This window comes from Megalobrama amblycephala, linkage group LG16 (genome assembly GCF_018812025.1).
Source record: "Megalobrama amblycephala isolate DHTTF-2021 linkage group LG16, ASM1881202v1, whole genome shotgun sequence".
In the NCBI taxonomy this organism is placed as follows: domain Eukaryota; kingdom Metazoa; phylum Chordata; class Actinopteri; order Cypriniformes; family Xenocyprididae; genus Megalobrama; species Megalobrama amblycephala.
In genome coordinates, this window is record NC_063059.1 from 11,400,053 (window position 1) to 11,412,701 (window position 12,649).

A 12,649-nucleotide genomic window follows, 5' to 3' on the forward strand; every position below is an offset into this window, starting at 1 on the left:
TGACATTCATGACACTACCAGGCTTAACGCTCATCGCTGTTTGAATGAGTTGTATGCGAGTTTGTATTATTTGATTGAATGAAGACATCCTGTTTTCCAGATCTAATTTACTTGGCACAGATTTGATTCATAACAGCTTGTTAACGGTTAAAAGAATGCTTGCTTATCTCTTGTAATTTGGTATCGTTTCATCTGTGGCTTGATTTTGTCATCATTTTGAAAACATAAAACCAGATTTAAGCAGGTTTTGAATATTATTATTGAAGTTATCAATGTTATAGATTTTTGGACACCATTGTATTTTTATTCCCTCAAGATTTAGTATTAGTGTTGGAAACAATAATGATAACTAAATAAATGTGCTTCCTCATTTACAGTGATGATCTACTAAAATACCAGATGTGTGTTCATGTTATGTGCCAGAGGAGTGTGACTTCACACCGATCTGTGGGATTCGAACCACACAGCGAGCGGGACAGCGACAGTGATCTACTGTACAGAGAATGATCCTACTGTACAGCTTCAAACCCTATAAGTCAAACTGGAGATGTAAATGGTCATTACATTTTCCCCATTTTGCATTTTTTCATCATGCACTTTGATCAAAGCTACTTAAAAATAATACTCATAATCAGTTCCTTACTCTATATAATTCAGATCCAGACGTTGAATGTTGTCTTCAAAAGCCTTGTGTGAAGAATTTTGAGTGTATAAGCTTTACTGAGCGATGTCAAGGTAAGTCTAAAGAGTTTAGAAAACTTCCGTTAGATCAGCATCAGACATTTACAATGGAAGTATATGGGATTTTGGTGGTACCGAGTTTAGAGTATGAAGCTTGAGTTTAAAACTGGGTTCACTTTATTTTAAGGTGACATAGTTACATTTTACTTACTCAAATATGTACTGAGTAATATTAAAGGATTAGTTCACTTTCAAATTAAACTTTCCTGATATTTTACTCACCCCCATGTCATCCCAGATGTCCTCTTCAGTCAAAAAGAAAAATGAAGGTTTTTAATGAAAACATTCCAGGATTTTTCTCCTTATAGTGGACTTCAATAGCCTCCAGACGGTTGAAGGTCAAAATTACAGTTTCACTGCAGCTTCAAAGCGTTCTACGTGATCCCAGATGAGGAATAAGGGTCTTATCTAGAGAAACCATTGCTCATTTTCTAAAAAAAAAAAAAAAAAAAATTTATACATTTTAACCATAAATGCTCATCTTGAACTAGCTCTCTTCTTCTTCTCTATTAGAATCCCAGCAGTGTATAGACACTGCTAAGTGTATTACTGCCCTCCACAGGTCAAAGTTTGAACTAAATTGTCATATACAATATGCTAGTGCAAGTATATAACAATTAGTTCAAACTTTGACCTGTGGAGGGCAGTCATATACTTAGAAGTGTCTACACTGCTGGAATTTTAATAGAGAAGAAGAAGAAGAGAGCTAGTTCAAGATGAGCATTTGTGGTTAAAACATATATAATTTTAATTTTTTTTTTAGAAAATGAGCGATGGTTTCTCTAGATAAGACCCTTATTCCTCGTCTGGGATCATGTAGAACGCTTTGAAGCTGCACTGAAACTGTAATTTTGACCTTCAACCGTCTGGAGGCCATTGAAGTCCACTATAAGAATAATCCTGGAATGTTTTCATCAAAAACCTTAATTTCTTTTTGACTGAAGAAAGAAAGACATGGACATCTGGGATGACATGGGGGTGAGTAAATTATCAGGAAATTTTTATTTGAAAGTGAACTAATTTAAGGTTAGGGTTTGGTTTAGGGTTAGTTACTTGTAATTATGCATCATTTACTGTTATTACTAGAGTTAGTACATGTAGTAACATGTAATTACGTCACCTTCAAATAAAGTGTTACCTAAAACTGTTGGTCTCAGTTTATGGATTCAGAAAAAGTAACAGCATGTTTCCTTTGCCAAATGATTTGTCAGTGCAGCATAAACATTATTTCACTTATTAGGTCTCACATAGAGTCATTAACTACTATGTACTCTAATTTAAAGGTGCCATAGAATTGAATTTACCTCGGCATAGTTGAATATCAAGAGTTCAGTACATGGAAATGACATACAGTGAGTCTCAAACACCATTGTTTCCTCCTTATGTAAATGTCATTTGTTTAAAAGACCTCAGAAGAACAGGCGAATCTCAACATAACACCAACTGTGACGCAACAGTTGGGATCATTAATATGTACGCCCCCAAATTTTACATATGCCAGCTCATGTTCAAGGCATTAGACAAGGGCAGCCAGTATTAACGTCTGAATCTGTGCACAGCTGAATCATCAGACTAGGTAAGCAAGCAAGGACAATAGCAAAAAATGGCAGATGGAGCAATAATAACTGACATGATCCATGATATCATGATATTTTTAGTGATATTTGTAAATTCGTTAGCATGTTGCTAATGTACTGTTAAATGTGGTTAAAGCTACCATTGTTTCTTACTGTGTTCATGGAGACAAGAGTTGTCGCTATTTTCATTTTTAAACACTTGCAGTCTGTATAATTCATAAACACAACTTCATTCTTTATAAATCTCTCCAACAGTGTGTAATGTTAGCTTTAGCCACGGAGCACTATCAAACTCATTCAGAATCAAAGGTAAACATCCAAATAAACACAGTACTTACATAATCTGATATGCTGCATGACAAACATTTTGTAAAGATCCATTCTGAGGGTTATATTAGCTGTGTGATTATAGACAAGGTATTATAGAGTCGCAAGCTCGGGGGCGGGGAGCGTGAGGATTTAAAGGGGAAACAGCCTGAATCAGCGAATATTTAATGATGCCCCAAAATAGGCAGTTACAAAAATTAATAAAAAAAAATCTATGGGGTATTTTGAGCTGAAACTTCACAGACACATTCAGTGGACACCTTAGACTTATATTACATCTTGTGAAAAAGCATTCTAGGGCACCTTTAAATTATCACTTAATTGTGTCCATACATGTACGTAACCTTACCTGTATCCCACCTCAAAAGCAGCATACAATAAGTGTTTTGCAAAAATTACATTGTACCTAAACAAATCACGTAAATAAATGCCTAATGAAGCAACTTCCTGTCAGCTCTGTCTCATAGTTCATGGCAGTGTTTTGTGGCTCATTTTGCATCGCATCTCTCTCGCTGCTCACCTGTAGTTTCCTTCCTGAATCTCTCTCTCCTCCTCTCTGCATTTGTTGAGCGTGGCTCCTCCAGTTCTCCTCAGCTCAAAGATGTTGACATTATCTTTAAAATCTTTTCCAAAAGTGGCTCTTTCCAAGGCTTCAGAGCTGTTGCAGGATAAGGCTTAGAGGGAAAACTCTCCGTCGGGAACGGAGGGATAGAGTGCATGTGAAGAGGAAAAGGAGGGGTAGAGTCTGATCATGTTTGCTGTTAAGGAGGAGTTTCTTTTAACTTCAGCTACATACACATGTGTGCAAATATGGACACACAGACACACATTGAAACCAAACAGTAATTAATGACTTGTATACAGTATCAGTGTGTCAATCTTGTCAGTGCAAAAACATTAGCTTTATTTGCAATTTTAGCCATTATTTCATATATAGACCTTTTTCATGCTTAACAGTTTTAAAACTGCTAAATTAAATAAATTGCATTAATATTTGAAATATATGTGAACCCAGAATAATGAAAGAGGAAGTTTATTTAATGAGAGACCTTCGGAACATATATTATGATATTATTTTCATGATATCTTTCAATTTAGAATACATCAATAACACACAAGACAACACTACAGACACAAAGCAGCAAAATCCAGCTAAACAGGATAAAAGAGCTCTGATGAACACAATTATTATTATTAAACAATGCATTGTCAGTTATCTGAAGAATCAATTTAAAGAAATAATTCTTTCATGGTAAAGGTGAGATTCTAGAACTCGGAAGTGACGAATGCATGGCAAAACTGTTCAGATGGAATAAATCTCACAAATTTTGTAATTTTGATAATACTAAAACCATCATACAAAAACTTCTATGGACATTTAAGAGAAAAACTAAAGGTCAGGGTACAACTTACCCCTTTTTGCCTTACATTCAGCTTGATCATTTAAGTTAGAGAATATTTCTGTTTTTACATTTACATCTTACACAGTTAGAAATATATCTGAAAAACATGTAAACAGTTAAAGCAGGAACAAATCATCATCTCAATCATCATATCAGTGGTTCCCAAACTTTTTAGCTTGGAGTACCCCCTGAAGGGATTACCATCCTTCTGCGTACCCTCTCTGTCACTTAGACTGCAGTCACACCCTTTTCATTGAGGGACAATATTTGCCCCCTAAATTGATTTTCCAGTGCATATTTTTACCTTTATAAATAACTTTATAAAATAAATAATGTTTTAAATAAAAAATGTTCAATGAAGAAATATGCAATGATGGTAAAACTAAGTAAAAATTTTAAATATTAAACTAAAACCGCCAGTAGGTGGCAGCAAGTCACTGTTTTTATGAGTGAGTCATCGAGTCATTCACTCAGTAACGAAGCAAGAGGCTGTGAATGAATCATTGAATCATTGACTCTCACGATTCGTTCAAAGCCGCAGAATTGTTCGTGAAACACAGACGTGTGTTGTAGTTCTGCTGTGGTTTTCGTTAGAACTATTAATTGCAAAATAGAGTAAATACTGACAGTACTGTTTTTAAAATGTACATTTTATTTTTTGACCTGTTGTATAATAATGTCACATTTGCAGTCATGTGGATATTTGGGAACAACTGCATTCTTACTCGTTATGATCATTAAATACAAGAACTCACACATGGTATGTTTTTTGTATCGGAGAAAGTTTGAGTCTTTAATCGAAACAAATCCATTATCTGTGTCTATATTTGTTCTTCATGCGAGTAAGTGCTAAATCCCCACTTTTACTGTCGAGAACGACAGTAATTTAGCACGATTTAAGGCAGCAGAATCTGCACGTGATCTATCATATGCATGTTGCTTTTGTGAATACAGTCTGCAAATGAAGAGGTAATTCGATTAAATGTACTGGATTTACGACATTTTAGCAGTTAGAAATACATACTCGATTTTAATATTATTATTTTAAGTTAGAATTAAATGCTACTCAGCATTCGCGGTACGCAAGTACCCCTTTGGGGGGTACCCCTTTCGTACCCCAGTTTGGGAACCACTGTCTTATATAATTCATAAAATGTTACAATTTCTGTAAATGAAATGGTCAGGATGACAAGAATCAAAGCAAGAGAAGAAATGTGAGAACCCAAATGTAGGTATTTATTGACAACAGCAGCATAAACAAGAATGCAGGTGAGTATATAACTGGAAACAGTTCAAATGGTAAAATATGGAAGTTAACCCGTCCCTTGACTTTATCACAGGTTGAAGACGGAACCACACACCCAGAGATGAGCAGACGAGATGAGAACACACACACAGGGAGTAAATAAAGGAGGTATCACCACAATCTGGAGATAACAATGGAGATTGCTGGCATACAAAGTTAAGTTTTACGAGATCCAAAGGTGAGTAGAGCAGCTAAGGATTCTGTAAGGTAAGGCCAGACATTGACTGAATGTGTATGTGCGCTTATGAGTGCAGTGATGAGGATCAGGAGCTGGTGATTGGTAACTGGGGTGATGTGTCAAGTCAAGTCAAGTCAAGTCACCTTTATTTATATAGCGCTTTTTACAATGCAGATTGTGTCAAAGCAGCTTTACATTAATAACTGGTACATAATTTGGCTGCACAGCAGCTCTTAAATAATAGTGTCAATGCAGGCACATCAGAAGCACTGTTGAATAAATGTCAAGAATACTATTGAATGTCAAATGTCAAGTGTCCCCAACTAAGCAAGCCAAAGGCGACAGCGGCAAGGAACCCAAACTCCATCAGGTGACATCAGGTGGCAAACAAGTGGCAACCATTTGTTAAAATGGAGAAAAAAAAAACCTTGGGAGAAACCAGGCTTAGTCGGGGGGCCAGTTCTCCTCTGGCGAACAGTGCTTTGTTATAATCAGGTTGCTATCATAAGTCTGATAGGATCGCAACAATCAGAGTATTTATTTCAGTTCCATCCAGCTGAGGATCGTATTCATCACGCCGATATGGACGGTCTGTTGAGGAACTGTGGCACTGGCTGTCGTGTCGATGAGGCCTTCACAGTGGATGATCCAGTTGACTCGATCTCTGCTGATACTTCAGGGCTGCGTTGTGGTCGTGTCCAGTTGAGGATCGTATTCATCATGCCGGTATGGACGGTCTGTTGAGGAACTGTGGCACTGGCTGTCGTGTCGATGAGGCCTTTACAATGGATGATCCAGTTGACTCGATCTCTGCTGATACTTCAGGGCTGCGTTGTGGTCGTGTCAAGGCGCAGGTCCTTGGTCTCACCTGGATACGTCCTGGATCCGGTTGACTACACCTCGGGATAAACAGAAAGACTAATATTAGCGTAGATGCCATTCTTTTTTCTGATGTAACGAGTACATCTGGTGTTATAGGAAGTGTTCCCGGTTCCGGCTGACCTAATTTATGCAGCCTAATAATCCTTTAACGGATTTGAAAATATAAATTGATAATGTGTTATGTGTATTCCAGGTTAAAGAGATGTGTTTTTAGTCTAGATTTAAACTGACAGAGTGTGTCTGCTTCCCGAACAATGCTAGGAAGATTGTTCCAGAGTTTAGGTGCCAAATAGGAGAAGGATCTACCACCTGCAGTTGATTTTGATATTCTAGGTATTATCAGCTGGCCTGAATTTTGAGATCGCAATAAACGTGAAGGACTATAATGTATTAAGAGCTCGCTTAGGTACTGGGGAGCTAAACCATTTAGTGCTTTGTAAGTAATTAGCAAGATTTTAAAATCTATATGATGTTTAACAGGAAGCCAATGCAGTGATGACAGAACAGGGCTAATATGGTCATACTTCCTAGTTCTAGTAAGAACTCTAGCTGCTGCATTTTGTACGAGCTGTAGTTTATTTATCAAGCGAGCAGAACAACCACCCAGTAGAGCGTTACAGTAGTCTAGCCTTGAGGTCATAAACGCATGAACTAACTGTTCTGCATTCTTCATTGAGAGCATATGTCGTAGTTTAGATATATTTTTCAGATGGAAGAATGCAGTTTTACAGATGCTAGTAACATGGCCTTCAAATGAAAGATTGGTATCAAAGAGCACACCCAGGTTCCTAGCTGACGACGAAGACTTAACAGAGCAGCCATCAAGTGTTAGACAGTATTCTAGATTATTGCGTGAAGAAGTTTTCGGTCCAAAAATTAGAATCTCTGTTTTTCCTGAATTTAGTAGTAGGAAATTACTGGTCATCCAGTTTTTTATATCAGTTATACATTCTGTTAATTTAGCGAATTGGTGCTTTTCGTCAGGGCGCGAAGAAATATAGAGCTGAGTATCATCAGCGTAACAATGAAAACTAATGCCATGCTTCCTAATGATATCTCCCAAGGATAGCATGTACAGAGTAAAAAGCAACGGTCCTAGTACTGAGCCTTGCGGTACTCCATATTTAACTTGTGATTGATATGACATCTCATCGTTTACTACTACAAACTGATAACGGTCAGATAAGTATGATTTGAACCATGCCAATGCAATTCCACTAATGCCAACATAATTTTCAAGTCTGTTTAGAAGAATATTGTGATCAATAGTGTCAAATGCAGCACTAAGATCCAGTAACACTAATAGAGAGATACAACCACGATCTGATGACAAGAGCAAATCATTAGTAACTCTAATGAGAGCAGTCTCAGTACTATTGTATGGTCTAAATCCTGACTGGAAATCTTCACAGATACTATTTCTTTCTAAAAAGGAACATAGTTGTGATGAAACTGCCTTTTCTAGTATTTTTGACAGAAAAGTGAGATTTGAGATCGGCCTGTAATTGACATTCTCTAGGATCAAGTTGTGGTTTTTTAATAAGAGGTTTAATAACAGCCAGCTTAAAGGTTTTTGGTACGTATCCTAGTGATAAAGATGAATTAACAATATTAAGAAGAGGATCTATAACCTCTGGAAGCATCTCTTTCAATAGCTTAGTCGGTATAGGATCTAACATACATGTGGATGATTTTGATGATTTAACAAGTTTAGACAATTCTTCCTCTCCTAAAGCATTTCTCCACCTTCCTCTGGAGGTGGCTCCTGACACCTACAATCTCTTTACAGTCCTGAAAGGTGCTGACTGTCAAGGGCAAACGGAAACACAAAGCCAGAATGTAGTCAGAGGAGTTGGGAGCCAGGACTGAGCCGAAAGTGTAGGGAGCCAAGGTGGAGCCGGCAATGGGAGGGAGGATGTCCCAGGAGGGACTCTGGAAAGCCAGCAGTGGAAGTGATCAATGGAGGACCGGCTGAGAAGAAGGTCTTGGGAATGCTGGCTGAGAAAATGATGATGTTTGGAATGTCGATTAAGAAGGAAGTGCCGGCAGAGTAGATAGCCTGGGAGGTGCTGCCAGAGGGGAAATGGGGACTGGAGAAATTCAAAGATGTTCCTGTTGTATTGAGGTGGCAATAAACGACCACCTTGACTGAGGCAAGGGAGCATGGGAACGGACTCTGTGGCAGAGATGAGGGAACTTAAAACAGCCTCCTTGGCCAAGAAGAGGGAGCTTGGAAGTCGCTCTGAGGCAGAGATGAGAGAGCTTGGAACGGCCTCGGTGGCCAAGGAGAAAGAAGCTTGGAACGGCCTCGGTGGCCAAGGAGAAAGAACCTTGAAACAGCCTCCTTGGCTGAGATGAGGGAGCTTGAAACAGCCTCACTGGCCAAGAAGAGGGAGCTTGGAACAGCCTCCTTGGCTGAGATGAGGGATCTTGGAACAGCCTCACTGGCCAAGAAGAGGGAGCTTGGAACAGCCTCCTTGGCTGAGATGAGGGATCTTGGAACAGGCTCTGTGGCCGAGATGAAGGAGCTTGGAACAGCCTCCGTGGCGGAGATGAGGGAACTTAAAACAGCCTTCTTGGCCAAGAAGTGGGAGCTTGGAACTGGCTATGTGGCAGAGATGAGGGAGCTTGGAACTGGCTCTGTGGCCCAGATAAAGGAGCTTGGAATGAGCTCTGTGGCCCAAATGAGTGAGCTTGAAACAGCCTCCTTGGCTGAGATGAGGGATCTTGGAACAGGCTCTGTTGCCGAGATGAAGGAGCTTGGAACAGCCTCCTTGGCGGAGATGAGGGAACTTAAAACAGCCTTCTTGGCCAAGAAGTGGGAGCTTGGAACTGGCTATGTGGCAGAGATGAGGGAGCTTGGAACTGGCTCTGTGGCCCAGATAAAGGAGCTTGGAATGAGCTCTGTGGCCCAAATGAGTGAGCTTGAAACAGCCTCCTTGGCTGAGATGAGGGAGCTTGGAACTGGCTCTGTGGCCCAGATAAAGGAGCTTGGAATGAGCTCTGTGGCCAAGATGAAGGAGCTTGGAACGAGTTCTGTGGCCAAGATAAAGGAGCTTGGAACGAGCTCTGTGGCCCAGATAAAGGAGCTTGGAACGAGCTCTGTGGCCCAGATAAAGGAGCTTGGAACGAGCTCTGTGGCCGAGATGAAGGAGCTTGGAACGAGTTCTGTGGCCAAGATAAAGGAGCTTGGAACGAGCTCTGTGGCCAAGATGAAGGAGCTTGGAACGAGTTCTGTGGCCCAGATAAAGGAGCTTGGAACGAGTTCTGTGACCAAGATGAAGGAGCTTGGAACAAGCTCTGTGGCCCAGATAAAGGAGTTTGGAACGAGCTCTGTGGCCCAGATAAAGGAGCTTGGAACTGACTCTGTGGCCCAGATAAAGGAGCTTGGAACGAGCTCTGTGGCCGAGATGAAGGAGCTTGGAACGAGTTCTGTGGCCCAGATAAAGGAGCTTGGAACGAGCTCTGTGGCCGAGATGAAGGAGCTTGGAACGAGCTCTGTGGCCCAGATAAAGGAGCTTGGAACGAGCTCTGTGGCCCAGATAAAGGAGATTGGAACTGACTCTGTGGCCCAGATAAAGGAGCTTGGAACGAGCTCTGTGGCCGAGATGAAGGAGCTTGGAACGAGTTCTGTGGCCAAGATGAAGGAGCTTGGAACGAGCTCTGTGGCCCAGATAAAGGAGCTTGGAACTGACTCTGTGGCCCAGATAAAGGAGCTTGGAACGAGCTCTGTGGCCGAGATGAAGGAGCTTGGAACGAGTTCTGTGGCCAAGATGAAGGAGCTTGGAACGAGCTCTGTGGCCCAGATAAAGGAGATTGGAACTGACTCTGTGGCCCAGATAAAGGAGCTTGGAACGAGCTCTGTGGCCGAGATGAAGGAGCTTGGAACGAGTTCTGTGGCCAAGATGAAGGAGCTTGGAACGAGCTCTGTGGCCCAGATAAAGGAGCTTGGAACAAGCTCTGTGACCAAGATGAAGGAGCTTGGAACGTGCTCTGTGGCCCAGATAAAGGAGCTTGGAACGAGCTCTGTGGCCCAGATAAAGGAGCTTGGAACTGACTCTGTGGCCCAGATAAAGGAGCTTGGAACGAGCTCTGTGGCCGAGATGAAGGAGCTTGGAACGAGTTCTGTGGCCAAGATGAAGGAGCTTGGAACGAGTTCTGTGGCCCAGATAAAGGAGCTTGGAATGAGTTCTGTGGCCAAGATGAAGGAGCTTGGAACGAGCTCTGTGGCCAAGATAAAGGAGCTTGGAACGAGCTCTGTGGCCCAGATGAAGGAGCTTGGAACGAGTTCTGTGGCCGAGATAAAGGAGCTTGGAACGAGCTCTGTGGCCAAGATAAAGGAGCTTGGAACGAGCTCTGTGGCCCAGATAAAGGAGTTTGGAACAAGCTCTGTGGCCCAGATGAAGGAGCTTGGAACGAGTTCTGTGGCCGAGATAAAGGAGCTTGGAACGAGCTCTGTGGCCAAGATAAAGGAGCTTGGAACGAGCTCTGTGGCCGAGATGAAGGAGCTTGGAACGAGCTCTGTGGCCCAGATAAAGGAGCTTGGAACGAGCTCTGTGGCCCAGATAAAGGAGATTGGAACTGACTCTGTGGCCCAGATAAAGGAGCTTGGAACGAGCTCTGTGGCCGAGATGAAGGAGCTTGGAACGAGCTCTGTGGCCAAGATAAAGGAGCTTGGAACGAGCTCTGTGGCCAAGATAAAGGAGCTTGGAACGAGTTCTGTGGCCAAGATGAAGGAGCTTGGAACAGCCTCCTTGGCGGAGATGAGGGAATTTAAAACAGCCTCCTTGGCCAAGAAGTGGGAGCTTGGAACTGGCTCTGTGGCCCAAATGAGGGAGCTTGGAACGGCCTCGGACTCTGTGGCCGAGTTAATGCAGTAATAAATAGAAATATTTATTACTGCATTACCTCCATAAATTACAACAAAATATTTCAGCAGTAACTAAGTAAACAGTTTTAAAATAAATCAAGTGAAAATTTAGGGTTTTTTTATAATATATATCCTTTATTTCATGTTCATTGACAGTTCTCTAGGTTGAATGTTGCACTACACACTGGGCAGAGCATATTCCCCACTCAACTAATATTTCAGGGAATGTTGTCAGATTAAAAAAAAAGAAAGAAAAGAAAACACAACTATACGACAGTGTAACCTCTCAAGCATCAACACCAGCAGTACAAAAGAGAGATGACATCAAACTACAGTTGATTAAATGGTGAATGTACAGTCTATAAATTAAATAAGGCATCTTCATGAAGATGATGGACAATTTTAGTATTTAACAGTGAGAGGGTGGACAATATCACCCTGTACCATCCCATAATTATGAGCGGAATGTGGTATGTGGCACATTTAATGACATTCTGGAAAATAATGATTCACATCTATCTTTTCTATAAGTTGAACTTTTTCGAAACACTGAAAGTGTGCGAGTGTCAGAATGTGATAGATACCTTCATTCCACTCAAGCCAAAACTCAATAAATGGCTTTCATCCAGCAAAAAAACAAAACAAAACAAAACAAAAAAAACATTAAGATAATCAGTAAAAACCTCTTTCAGGTCTCAAAAGGAAATTCTGGATTGGCATTTTGGTATTTGAGACTGAGGTTGCAAATAAAGCAGGTATAGAACACACTTAAATGGCATTTACTGGCTATTTAAAGGCTTTGAAACATTTCAAGTTTCCATTTTTTCAATATAACTTGGAATATATTTAAGTCTATCTATGTACATCGATTCCATAGGTCTACAGAAAATAATTAAGGCCAAAACCAAATGCCTATCCATGGCAAAACTTTAGATTGACATCTGCCCCATAATCCTCATGGAGCCTGTGAACGGAAAAATATTCATGGTACATATACAAAGCGGAATTCAGGAGGCGTTCAGTCACATAATTCAATCAAACTTAAAACAAATCACTAAAACTTCCAAAAGTGTTGATAGACAACGTGAAGAAAGATTTGACTAAACAGTTCAAGGAATAATTCACCCAAAAAATGAAAATTCTGCCATCATTTACCTCAGTCCAAACCTGTATGACTGTCTTTCTTCAATGAAACAAAAAAGGTGATATTTTGAAATATGTTCATGCTGCTCTTTTCCATTCAAAGAAAGCATACAGTGAAGCATTCAGAATTTTAATTTTTGGGTTAATTATTCCTTAAATAGCTTTACCAAATGAGAGTGTCAAAATAATCTACAGTGTTTGTTAACAGTTAGAATCTTTGAA

The 12,649-nt window shown here is 40.5% G+C and overlaps 1 protein-coding gene across 1 annotated transcript in view; it reads right to left on the reverse strand.

Moving 5' to 3' along the window:
- ano7 (anoctamin 7) overlaps nt 1-3,399 on the reverse strand; it is a 33,837-nt gene extending 30,438 nt beyond the window's left edge. Inside the window, 1 exon segment of the mRNA XM_048161492.1 lies at nt 3,166-3,399. The gene's annotated coding sequence lies outside the window, so the exon portion shown is untranslated.
- Between the last annotated feature and the right edge of the window lie 9,250 nt (nt 3,400-12,649).